Genomic DNA, 13381 nt, shown 5'->3' with positions numbered 1-13381 from the left:
GCTTCAAGTCTTTCCTCACTCCAGTTCATTCTCCAATCAGTTGTCAAATTGTTCCCTCCCTCCCCCGCCCTCAAGGCAAATGGAATTAAGTGGCTTGCCCAAGGCCACACAGCTAGGTAATTATTACTGAGGCTGCATTTGAATTCAGGTCCTCCTGACTCCAGGGTCAGTGCTCTATCCACTTAGCCCTCTAGCCGCCCCCTCCCTTTTTTAGAAAGATTTTATTTATTTTGAGTTTTATAATTTTTCCCCTAATCTTGCTTCCCTCCCCCTCCCCCACAGAAGGCAGTCTGTTAGTCTTTACATTGTTTCCATTGATCTAAGTTGAATGTGATGAGAGAGAAATCATATCCTTAAGGAAGAAAAATAAAGTATAAGAGATAGCAAAATTACATAATAACAGTTTTTTCCCCTAAGTTAAAGGTCTTGGTCTTGGTTTAAACTCCACAGTTATTTCTCTGGACACAAATGGTATTTTCCATCACAGATAGCCCCAAATTGTCCCTGATTGTTGCACTGATAGAATGAACAAGTCCATCAAGGTTGATCATCAACTCCATAATGCTGTTAGGGTGTACAGTGTTCTTCTGGTTCTGCTCATCTCACTCAGTATCAGTTTATGCAAATCCTTCCAGGCTTTCCTGAATTCCCATCCTTCCTGGTTTCTAATAGAACCCAATTGAAGGACATTTACTTAATTTCCAATTCTTTGCCATCACAAATAGGGCTGCTATGAATATTTTTGTACAAGTGATGTTTTTACCCTTTTTCATAATTTCTTCAGGGTACAGACCCAGCAGTGGTATTGCTGTATCAAAGAGTATGCATGTTTTTGTTGCCTTTTGGGCCCAATTCCAAACTGCTCTCCAGAAAGGTTGGATGAGTTCACAGCTCCACCAACAATGTATTAGTGTCCCAGATTTCCCACATCCCTTCCAACAATTATCATTATCCTTTATGGTCATATTGGCCAGTCTGAGAGGTGTGAGGTGGTACCTCAGAGTTGCTTTACAAATTGATCCTCTTAAGGTTCATGTCCCATCCCTTTTCAATAAATACCAAGGGATCCCTTATCATCTATAAGATCAAATACAAAATCTTCTATTTGGCATTCAAAACTCTCCATAATCTAGCATGTCCATTCTCCATTCTAGTCTTTCTAGTCTTCTTGTACTTTTTTTTTGGTTTATTTTATATTTTTACAGTATTCTTGTTATAAGAATAAACATACTCCCCCCCCCCCCCCCCCAAGAAGATGAGAAACCTTAAGAATAGAGAGAGAAAAAAATGTACTTCAGTCTGTGTTCAGATTCCAATGACTGTCTCTGAGGTGAGTTGCCTTCTTTATCATAAGTCCCCCAGGGAAATTGCTTCAATATTTTTCCCACAAATGCTACTAGCTGTATTTCCCTCCACTCTCACTTATTCTATTCTCTCTTACCTTTCATCCTGTCCCTGTCCAAAAGTGTGTTGTCTCTGAGTACCCCCTCCCATGATCTTCCCTCTCTTCTATCACCTATTCCCCCCTTGCCTCCCTTGTCCTTCATTCTTTTTTTAAATTTATTTTTATTAAAGATATTATTTGAGTTTTACAATTTTCCCCCAATCTTACTCCACCCCCCATGGAAAGCAATCTGTCAGTCTTTACTTTGTTTCCATGTTGTACCTTGATCCAAATTGGGTGTGATGAGAGAGAAATCATATCCTTAAAGAAGAGACAAGAAGTCTAAGAGGTACAAGATCAGACAATAAGATATCTTTTTTTCTAAATTAAAGGGAATAGTCCTTGAACTTTGTTCAAACTCCACAGCTCCTTATCTGTATACAGATGGCACTCTCCTTTGCAGACAGCCCAAAATTGTTCCCGATTGTTGCACTGATGGAATGAGCCAGTCCTTCAAGGTTGAACATCACTCCCATGTTGCTGTTAGGGTGTACAGTGTTTTTCTGGTTCTCATCTCACTCAGCATCAGCATCACTTCATGCAAATCCCTCCAGGCTTCCCTGAAATCCCATCCCTCCTGGTTTCTAATAGAACAATAGTGTTCCATCCTTGTCCTTCATTCTTGAAGAGGACTGTGACATTGGAGATGATACCCTGACATGCAAGTGAATTGGATTTAAGAAAGAGATGGAGTAGTGCAAAGTCACCAGCTTCACTTTCTCCTCCAGAGCCATCTGAGTCTTGTGTTCAGATATGGATCAGGTCCACTAGAGATGGCCCTGGATGTAATGGGAGACCTTGGTCTTTTCTCAGATACTTAATAGACATAAATGAAATAAATGATGACAATGGCAGCAATGCTAACGGAGGTTTCTAGCTTGGGCTGTAGGTTTCCTTGAATCTTATTTTTAAAAAATCAAGGCATTTTGTATGGCAGAATTCTTCTTGGTGTGAGCGGGCATGATGCGAGCTTAAAAGACAAAAAGGCATGCATGGGTTTTATCTGCAGATTCAGAAAGATATATATCAAGTTAGATTATAAGGAGATAAGGTGAAAAATTATAGGCTATAAATGTAGATTTCTCTTTCTGAAAGTTTGGCAGAGAAGAGGAAGAGAATATAAGATAACAACTTCAAAGAATATAGGGCTAGGATTTTTGTTTTTGTTTTTTGAATCAGATCTGACTATTTTTGGAGGATAAGGCAGAAGTTGGGAGGGAGGAAGAGGTAGGAATTGCATAGGAATAGGGAGACGATGATAGGATTAGTCAGAAGGAATCTTAGAGGTCATCTAGGCTAATCTCTGATTTTTACAGATGAGAATGATTTATGGAACAAGGTATTAGAAGAATGGGAGAGAAGGGGATATAGGGTACAAGCAAATGTTAGTTTTGGCAATTCTGCAATATTATTCCTTCAGACTGGAGAGAAGGCTAAGATTTTGCAAAGTCAAGAAAATCAGCAGAGTTGAAAGTTGTGTGTCAGATACCTTCAGCCTTCTAAATTACAGATGAAATAAGTTCTGCAGTAGTTCTGACAGTGGAGATGGGTTGGAGTAGGAAAGTGGAGTTAAGAGGCAGCCTTTGTGGGGAATACAATAGAGACAATAGAAGATAAATAAGTGGGTTACTGGACAATAATGCAGACCCAGCAGGGGAGTTAGGTAACTTTTGTGTCTAGCAATACTACTACTCAAAGAACACTCCTCCCATTCAGGGTATAGAATCCTCATGACTTTCTGAGTGTTCTCCCTGGGTAGGTTCTTACCCTCACTTCTGAAGTTCTTTTATTTGTTGTTTATCTTTCATTTTCAAAGAATGCCAATGACATCACGAAGATATGAATTGGATTTAAGTGAGGCAGAGTTATGTAAAGTCATCAGACTTACTCTCTCCTCTAGAGTCTGTAATCCATATATTTATTTTTGAATAATAATAAAACTTTTGTATACAGTTTGCAAAGCATTTTCATGTATGTTGAATAGGAAGGCATCTAATATGTTCATTCAGCTAATGAGAAAACTGAGACTAAGAGAGGGTGTTACTTACCTAAGGTCATGACAATGACTCTAATTCATTCTACCTCACATGTTTGACATGGATTATTTACTCTTCTTTCATGTAAGGGTATCATGAGCTTATGGTATTCAGGCCCATGGTATAAGTTTTTTTTTTTTTTACAGTGCTGAGTACACCACCCTCTGCAATTAAGTATATAATTAAGAGGTTTGGGATGATTGATGAAAAGCAGCCTGGGAGTATTAAGAGAAGATGGTCAAAAGAGGTGGATGGGAGATATTTTATTGGACAAGGGAAAAGAAAAATTATCTCAGAGTTGTCTAACTACTCTGCCCACATCACAGACATCGATTTAACCTGTTCTCTTGATGTTGCAGTCCAAAAGCAGATGCTTCTAAAGAGTTATTTTTAATCATCAGAAAGATTGATACTTCCCCAGTTCCTCTGTGTCTTAATTAAAGCAGATGAAAAATGATCTTTATGTACAAAGATGACACTATTGACCTATGACTATGTGGAGAATTATTCTCACTGTCAAAATGCAGTAGAGAATTTTGCAAGTTTAAATGGCTGAGGTAAATGAGAGTTTTATTGAGCAGAAAAAACAAACATTTGCATCAAATATTTCATGTCAAATTGTAGCATAGTGGAGAATCCTGGTTAGGGAGTCAGGCCATCTGGGGTCCAAGATTTTGTCCCATGTCTGTGTTAATTTGATCAGCTCCTAACTTCTTAAGCCTCAGTTCCTTCTCACATTGGGGGTGATTTGACTAGAGGAGTTCTTATTCAGGGATCCATTAACTTTAAAATATTTTCATAATTGTATTTCAATATACTAAGTTGTAATCCATGTATTTAATTTTAAACATTCAAAAACATTATTCTGAAAAGTCCATACTGCCAAAAGGGTCCACAACACCTTGGATTAGACTATCCCTAAAATCCCTTCCAAGTTGAGCACAGCACAAAATGCATTCCCATGCACCTCTTCTGGAATTCAGTCATATCAAGACAGAGGATGTGCCCCGCCCCCCAATCCCTGCTCTGACCTTGAGCTCTCCTAAAGCTCTTTGAAGGCTTGCCTAGCACTGGAGACCCTCCACAGAATTATCTCCAGTGTACAAGTGTAGCCCCCTTTCATGATCTCAGGTAAAGAGATTTCTTTCTATTTGAGGGAAATGGGTCTGCCTATTGCCCCTATGGCCTACCTCTTCCTTAGCTATCTGAGATTGTTCAGCAAGCCAATATGATTTTTCTAAGAACTTGAGAAAGTTGTGGCCCGTACCTATTCACTTCCCTGCTCCTGCCAATTGGCCACCTCTTGGTTACATTAAGAGGAGGGGAGAGATAATAAAATGATCAAGACCATAAAAAGATTAATAAAAAGAGAAGAGGAAGGATCAATTAAACTAAGAGTGGAAGGGGTGAGAGTAGATTTGGACAAACTATTGTTTGTATTCGTTATATTGAACTCCTATGAGTCTCATTTCCCTCATTTGTAATAATAAAGGCATTAGTTATATGACCCCCAGGGCAAATGTCCCAAATTTCAAGGAAGGGAAGTAGGTGGAATTTGCAGTCCAGAGACTAGGATACCTGGTAAAATTCTGGAATAGATATTTTTAAAGGTTCATTTGTGGGTATTTAGAAAATGTGATTTTTAAAACTTGACATAGCTTCATAAAAAAATAGACATACTAGAACACTGTAGAAAGTAATAGTAGATAATCAGCTGTGAAAGACTTGGCTGCTCTGATCAATACAATGATCCACAACAATTTCATTGGACTTAGAATGAAAAATGTTATCCAACTCCAGAGAGAGAACTGATGAACTCTTGAGTAAAGACTGAAGTTTATTTTTTCACTTTATTTTTCTTCCTTTTTATTTTTAGTTTTGCAACATGGCTAATGTGGAAATATGTTTTGTATGACTTCATTTGTATAATTAGTATCATATTGCATGCCTTTTTATGCTTGCCCATGGAAAGGACTGAAAGGTCAGACAAAATTCGGTATTCAATAGAAGGTTAAAAAAAAATAGGCCTACCACAGTTGCAGAGTTGATTAATTGATTGTTTTTTGTTATTGGAAAGGATCAATGGAACAGGAAACTGGTGTAAAGGTGAAATAAATGAAGTATTAAAAAACCAATATAACTATTGAAAAGGTTTTTTTAGTTGTTTTTTTTTTTTTTGCAAGGCAATGGGGTTAAGTGGCTTGCCCAAGTCACACAGCTAGGTAATTATTAAGTGTCTGAGGTCGGATTTTGAACTCAGGTACTCCTGACTCCAGGGCTGGTGCTCCATCCACTGCACCACCTAGCTGCCCCCCAAAGTTTTTTTTTTTTAAAAGAACAAATCACAAAATACCTCAATTTCTTTTTCAATTGAGATCTAAGATCAGTGGAGTTCTATAGGCATAGTAATACTAGATTTAACAAAGCATTTGAGAAAGCATTTTCCACATCCTGTGGACAAGATAAAGATTTGCCTTGGTGAATTTGGACTTTGATTCATTGAACCAAAAAAATAGTCAGTGTGTCAATGTTAACTTTGAGGGAAGTCTTTATAGAGTGTTCTCAGAGACTTGCCCTTGGCCTTGTATTGTTTAATAAATTTATTAGTGACATAGCTGAAAATATAGATCATTGAAATTTCAGATGGCATGAAGCTGAGGATAGTAACATATTAGATTATGGAGCCCAAATCAGAAAAGACTCCAATGTGATGATAGTCCAAATCTATTGAGGAAATGTAATAGAGAAAAATTTTGAGTCTTACACAGGGTTAAAAAAAACACCAACAAACATCAGAAGCAGAAGATAGGAGAGGCATAGCTGGTGACACAGTAGTTTGCTCTAGACATAAGTTAGGCAACATCTTCAATATGAAATCATTCTTGATCCCCCAACTGCCAGTGTCCTTTCTCTCAAACTATCTTGTATTTAATCACTTTGCACATATTTGCATTTATTCACAATTTTTATGCTGTATATATTTGAATATATCACTATTATCATTCCTTCCCTTTCTCCATTGGAATGTACTTTAAAATTTTTTTATTTTACTTTTTTCAATTACATGTAATGATAGATTTTAACATTCATTTTTTGGTAAGATTTTTAGTTCCACAATTTTCTTCCTCCCTACTTTCTCTCTCCCCCTCCCCATGACAGCAAATAATCTGATGACTACAAATATGTCAAACATATTTCCATATTAGTCATATTGTGAAAGAAGAATCAGAACCAAAAAGAAAAAACTGTGAGAAAGAAAAAACATAACAAAGTTTTAAAAGTTGAAAATAGTATGCTTTGGTCTGCATTCCAACTACATAGTTCTTTCTCTGGATGTGAACTTCCATTACAAGTTTTTTTAGAATTATCTTTTTTTTTTTCAAGGCAATGGGCTTAAGTGGCTTGCCCAAGGCCACACAGCTAGGTAATTAAGTGTCTGAGGTCGGATTTGAACCCAGGTACTCCTGACTCCAAGGCCAGTACTCTATTCAATGCGCCACCTAGGCATCCCTAGAATTATCTTTGATCACTGTATTGCTGAGAAGAGTTCAGTAGGTCATAGCTGATCATCACATAAGGTTACTGTTAAGATGTACAAAAATTTCCTCATTCTGCTGACTTTACTCAGTATCAGTTCATGTAAGTCTTTCCAGATTTTTCTGAAATCCTCCTGCTCATGAATTCTAATAGATCTGTAATAGAATGTATTCTCTTTTTCCAGTAGGAATTGTTTCATTCTTTGTATTTGTATCCTTAGCACTTAGCCCAATATCTGGCACATAAAAGGTGCTTGATCAATGCTTGGATTGATTGATAAAAGATCTGGGAGATTTATTAGACTGCAAACCTTATATGTCCAATGGCTTAAAATGGCAGCCAAAAAACTCTAATGTAATATTGGACTACAGGAAGTGAGTGAATGAATGATTGAATGAATGAATGAAGAAGCATTTATTAAGTTAGAGTACAGAACAAGAGAAAAGATTCTTTCTGTATTCTTCCCTCATCAGAATACATTTGGAGTCCTTTATTCAGTTCTGGGAGTCATGTTTTGAGAAGGGACATTGACAGATTAGAACATGTCTAAGGTGGGCAACCAAGATGAGACCATACCCTAGGAGGATTGGGTGAAATAACTGGGAATATTTAGTTTAGAGAGAAGACAAACATGATAGGCTTCCTTAAGCCTTTGAAGGAGGATTGGAAGACAGAAGGATAATTAGGAACAATTGGCAGCTATACAGAAGAATGTTTAGGTTTGATGTAAGGAAAAACCTCCTAATAATTAGTTATCCCAAAGTGTGAAGGGCTTCTTTGAATGGTACTAAGTTCCTCCTTATGGAAGGATTTCAAGTGGAGGTTGGATGGTCATTTATCATGATAAAAGTTGATAACTACTGGAGGCTCTTCCAACTTGGAGATTCTGGGACTCTTGACATTTTTCTGTTCAATAACTTCAATTCAGCAGTCATTTTTAATCAATTTTTTGTGCACAGCACTGTGGCAGGCACTGGTTGTATAAAGATAGGCATAGCACAGACCCTATCCTGGGGAATCTACTGTCTAATGGAGGCAGGGGCCAGACACAAGTATCTATGATACACAGGAGAGGGAGATGGCAGCCAACAATAAAACTATTAAAAATAAATCCCATTGATTTCAAATTTCTTGGGAAAATATTTGATCCAAAGTGGGGAGGGGGGTGCTACTCAGTTTTATACAGTTTCTCCCCTATCTAGTATTCTGGTTGGGTTATCCAAGATAACACTTAGAACTTGAAATTTAAATGAGTAAAGAGTTGATTGCCATATTAAGAGAACATTTTTTTCCCCATTAAATATAAACTTGGGGATATTTTTACCCATTTCTCTTCATTCAAAAGAGAGTGAAATGGTAATATGCACTTTAGGTTATTTTTATACAGTAATGAGCTTGGAATAAGTTAATTGGATATATCATGTTTCAATCTCATTTTCCCAATCTTTACTCATTATCACTATCAGTTTATTTAACTTAAGATTGCTCAGCTGTTCTTTGAGAAAAATCATTCCCTAGTGTCCCAGACAAAGCTGAGTGACAAAGGCTTCCTTTAGTGATGTTGGCTAGTGGGGGTAAAGAAGGTAAGGAAAGGTTATAGTTGGGGGCTGGAGTGTGTGGATGAATCAGTATATTATGTTATGTTACTAGGGAATAGATGGGGCATAAAGGGCTTCATTGTTTAGAGGAACTATGTTAAAAGGGGAATGGTAGCATGTTGGGATGGGATGGATGCCTGTGAAGACCACGACCACTAGACTCTCCCCAACCCCACTGCCTCCTTTAATCTTCTCCACTTGGAGTTCATCTTTCTCAAGTGTTCTGATACATCCTGTCCCTCTGGAATCTCAGGTGTGTTGGACTATGGAAAAACAGCACAACCACTGTATGGATGATAGAATAGAAATGAAATGAGAAAAGTTACACAAAGTTCTTTGTAAAACATAAAGCTTGTATAAAACTTAGCTGTTATTATTACTTTTATAAAAAAAAAGATAAAAAGCACCCTAAAATTCTCTTTTAAAGACAACTTCAATGAAGGTTGGAGCCTTTTCAAGACAAACTCTGGAGATATTGGACCTTAATAAGCTAGTGTATATGGGAGGAGAGACTCTAAAACACCATCTCACGTTGGGAAGACAAAGAGCCCAGGATCCTGGAAGGTTGCTTCTGAGAAGCTTGCTTCTAGAGGAGGGAACAGGCCAGGTTAAGGAGACGCAATTAGAGTGAGGAAGGAAGTCTTATCTTGTAGCTTCTGATTTTAACATATTATTCTTTTTTTAAAAAGTTTCTTTCTTTAAATGTATTTATTTTTCCAACTACATGCAAAGATAATTTTCAACAATCTTTTTTTGGTAAGGTTTTGAATTACACATTTTTCTCCCTCCCTTCCTTTTCTTCCTCTTCCCCCTTACAGCGACTACTCCAGTATGGGTTACACAAGCTTTAGCATACACCATTTTATTGTTTTTGTTATTTCTACACCAAGCTCTGTAGATGAGGCAGCCACAAACTTTTACTAAGCCCTGCCTATTACTGTATTAAGTTCTGAAGATACAAAAGAAAGACAAAAACAGACTCTGTTTCCAAGGAGGTTGATTATTTTTTTAATTGAAACATTATTTTATTTTTCCAATTACATGCTATGGCAGCTTTTCATCATTCAACCATTTGCAAATTTATGAGTTACATATTTTTCTGCCACCTTCCCTTCCTTCCCCACTCGCCATGTTGGCAAACACTCTGGAAAAAGTTATACATGTACCTTGTGTTTAACATATTTACATATTAGTCCTTTTGTGTAAAAGGAGTTACAACTAAGGGGAAAGGAGGAAAAAAACCATGAGAAAGAAAGAAACAACATAGGAAAAGTTTTGAAAAGTGAATATAGTATGCATTCAGATTAAAGAAGGTTAATTCTAATAGGGCAGACAACATCCAAATACAAGGTAGGTACACAATAGATGGAAGGTGGTCTGAGAGGGGGTGGCATTCACTTCAGAGGGAGACCTTGAAAGGCTTCTAGCAAAGAGTGGGATTTGAGCTGTCTGGAAGGAAGCCAGCGATATTTGAGAGGCAGAGGTGAGTGGGCAGAGCAGTCCAGGTGTTGGGGACAGTTAATGCCAAGGTCTGTATGTAGGATGTGTGTGTATGTGTGTGTTCAAGGAACTACAGGCAAGGTTGCATTGTGTATCATGGAGAGTGGGAAGGGAATTAAGGAACCTGGGAAGGGAAGAAGGGTTTAGCTCATAAAGAGCTTTAAATGCCAAACAGAAGCCTTTATATTTGGACTTGGCAGTAATAGGAAGCCATGGGGGGGTGATATGATCAGAAAACAATGGTTTAGTAAAGAGAGAGAGACTTTGAAGCCACAGGATCCATTAGAATGGTGATTAGGGCCTGAACTAGGGTTGTAGCTGTATGAGTGGAGAGAAAGGGACAAATAAATGCCAAGACTTGTTGAGATTTGGATATATGAGCCATGAATGAAGCCTGGAAGTATGAAACCAAGGTTGTGGGCATGGAGGACTGGGGGGGATGTCAAGAGGTCCTCGACAGAGACAGAGGAGTTGAATAGAAGGGAGGGTTTTGAGGAAAAGATGATACATTCCTTTGGAAAAGGAAGAAGATAAGCATATATATGGCACCTATTATTTGCCAGATACTATGTTAGGTTCTTTTACAAATATTAACTCATTTTTCCTTAACAACAATCCTGTGAGGGAGATGCTATTGTTATTGCTTATTTTATAATTGAGGAAACTCAGGCAAGCAGAGGTAAGTGATTCAGAGTACACAGCTAGTAAGTGTCTGAGATGGGATTTGAAATCAGGAGTTTGAAAGGTCTAAAGGACATTTTAAGATGTCTAAGTGATGATAAGGTGGTAGATAGATAGATAGATAGATAGATAGATAGATAGATAGATAGATGATAGATTCAGACATAGACAAACACACAGTGATGAGGACACCAAGAGATAGTTAGGAAATCTGGGCTCTTGTGTGTGTGACATTGAGTAAGTCATGATGTCAGTCTTGGGAGGTGACAGCTTCTCCTTCACTGGAGGTTGTTAAAGCCAAACCTGGATGACCATTTGCCAGGGAAGTAGAGGGGATTCTCACTGAGGTTCAGGTTGGACTAGATGGTCCCAAAGTCCCCTTCCATCTGTGATAGTCTGTGATTGCATGACTGGTCTTTGGGTTTCAGTTCCTTCATCTTTAAAATGAGCATTGGAAAGATGGCAGACTGCAAGAGCACTGAGATAAGTTTCTTTTGATTCTAAAATCCTATGATTCTAGGTATCCTATAATAATCGGTGACAGGCTGGTTCTAATTACTGAGGATGTCCCAGGCCTCTTCAGGAAGTACTTTCTCCTTCACTAGTTATTAAGCAGACTCATTAGTCACTTATTATTTGCTAGGAGTTAGACTATGGGCTGAGGTTATAAACTCAAGCAAAATGAAAGACAGTCCATCTTCAAGAAGTCTATACTCTAATGAGGAAAGATAATTTATAAGAGAAAAAAACGGGGAGTGAGGTACTCACATGGGGGAATGGGGGAAAAATTAAGAGAATGAGGGATGGTTGGCTTATGCCATCTCTCAATATTTCCATTCAGAAGTGACTATAATCTCATTTTAGGAATTCTAAGAATCTTAGTTGAGACATTTCAACACCTCTTCTTTGCTACTACCTTGAATGATCAGATGACCACAGTCTTCTTACTGGCATGATGTTATAAGAGTGGTATATTTTTTCTGTCTTCTACAAACTGAGAACTACATAATACATAGGTTTGGGTGGAAAATAGGGAGAAAGGAAGGTATAAGAGTCAAAAATCTGTTCACTGATCAATCAGATGACATCTGATTGATGTGCTAGGTGGAATGGTGTTAGATGCCTAGTGATTCAGTCCTTGTAGATAGAGCAGAAGGACTTGGAGTCAGTGAGGTCTGGGTTCAGGCCCTGCCTCTAATATGTCGACTTAACTCCTCAAGGATCATGGAGGAGATCCTGGAAGACTCTAAGCTGTGGATCCAATTCTTTTTTTTTTTTGCAAGGCAATGGGGTTAAGTGACTTGCCCAAGTTCACATAGCTAGGTCACATTTGAATTCAGGTCCTCCTGACTCCACCAAGTTGTACTATTCCACTGTACAACTTGGCTGACCCTGTGGATCCAGTTCTGAGCTACTTGAGCCCATTTCCTCACAGGCAGTTCCTCATAGTACCAATGATGTCATAGAACCTGTCTCTGCCACCACTATTCTCCTCTGCCCTGCCTTTCCCCCAAAAACCCTTGTACCTGGCATAGTGACAATAACAGCATATAGCACTAATGTCTGCAAAACACTTGATATGTTTTATTTTGTTTGATCCTCAGAACGACTCTGTGAGGGAGGTACTATTATTACTCCCATTTGGCAGATGAGGAAACTGAGGCTTAGAGAGTTTAAATATTAGAAGATAATGAATAGCTCACATTTATACAAATGTTACAAAGAATTTTCTTTGCAAAAACTTTCAAGTTAGAGAGTACAGCTCTTAATACCTGTCACTCCCTTTTAAGGGTGAGAGATCCAGGACTCAAGGAAGTTAAATTTTAAGTTCCTCTAATCCTGTTAGTGCTCAGTTGGGATGAATGTAAGACCTCCCCTGAACCTTAGAAGGCAGGAAAGGATTAGAGAGATATATTTTAAATGAGAGGCACCAATGAGTTCAGATCCTATCCCACCTGTCTCTTCTTCTTCTCTGGGTCCAAAGAAATCACCTAAGATTTGTGCTCACCAGGTTCAGATGGGGTTTAGGTGCTTTCTATCAATTTCAGACAATACTGATGCTTGAGTCAGGGAAATCCACTCCCCCACCAGGATTGTGGGGGCATCTGAAGTCCCTCCTGTCATCATCCACATATTATGACAACTGCCCCTTCACTGGGGAAATGGCAATCCAAAGAGAGAGCAGGTGAAGCTTAGAAGACTAATGCAAAAACATGTCAACAAATGTTAATATTGTCTTCACTCCATCTCCAGACAGACATCATTTCATAGGGAAAATCACCCAGCCCATGTGAAGACTATACAGTTTTTGGCACAAGGGACTTAATCACTAGGTAACAATCTACCAGTCATCCTCCTGCCCTCTCCCCTTCCCCTGCTCTTCACCTCCCAACACTCTTCTCTGTTTCCAGGCATCTAATTAGCATCTGGAAGGGATGGTCTGGCCAACCCAGCCCTGCTTCCCCCTTGTTGGAACAGTAGCTCATCTGTGGGTCCATCTGAGGGGGGGGGGTCCTGGGGGTGGCAGATAAGAGAGACAGAGAGCTGGCAATTCAGTCCAACTGAGGATTTGGGGTTCTTAAACA

Source organism: Macrotis lagotis, chromosome 1, assembly GCF_037893015.1.
Source record: "Macrotis lagotis isolate mMagLag1 chromosome 1, bilby.v1.9.chrom.fasta, whole genome shotgun sequence".
NCBI classification, from domain to species: Eukaryota; Metazoa; Chordata; class Mammalia; order Peramelemorphia; family Peramelidae; genus Macrotis; species Macrotis lagotis.
This window is presented reverse-complemented; position numbering follows the sequence as displayed.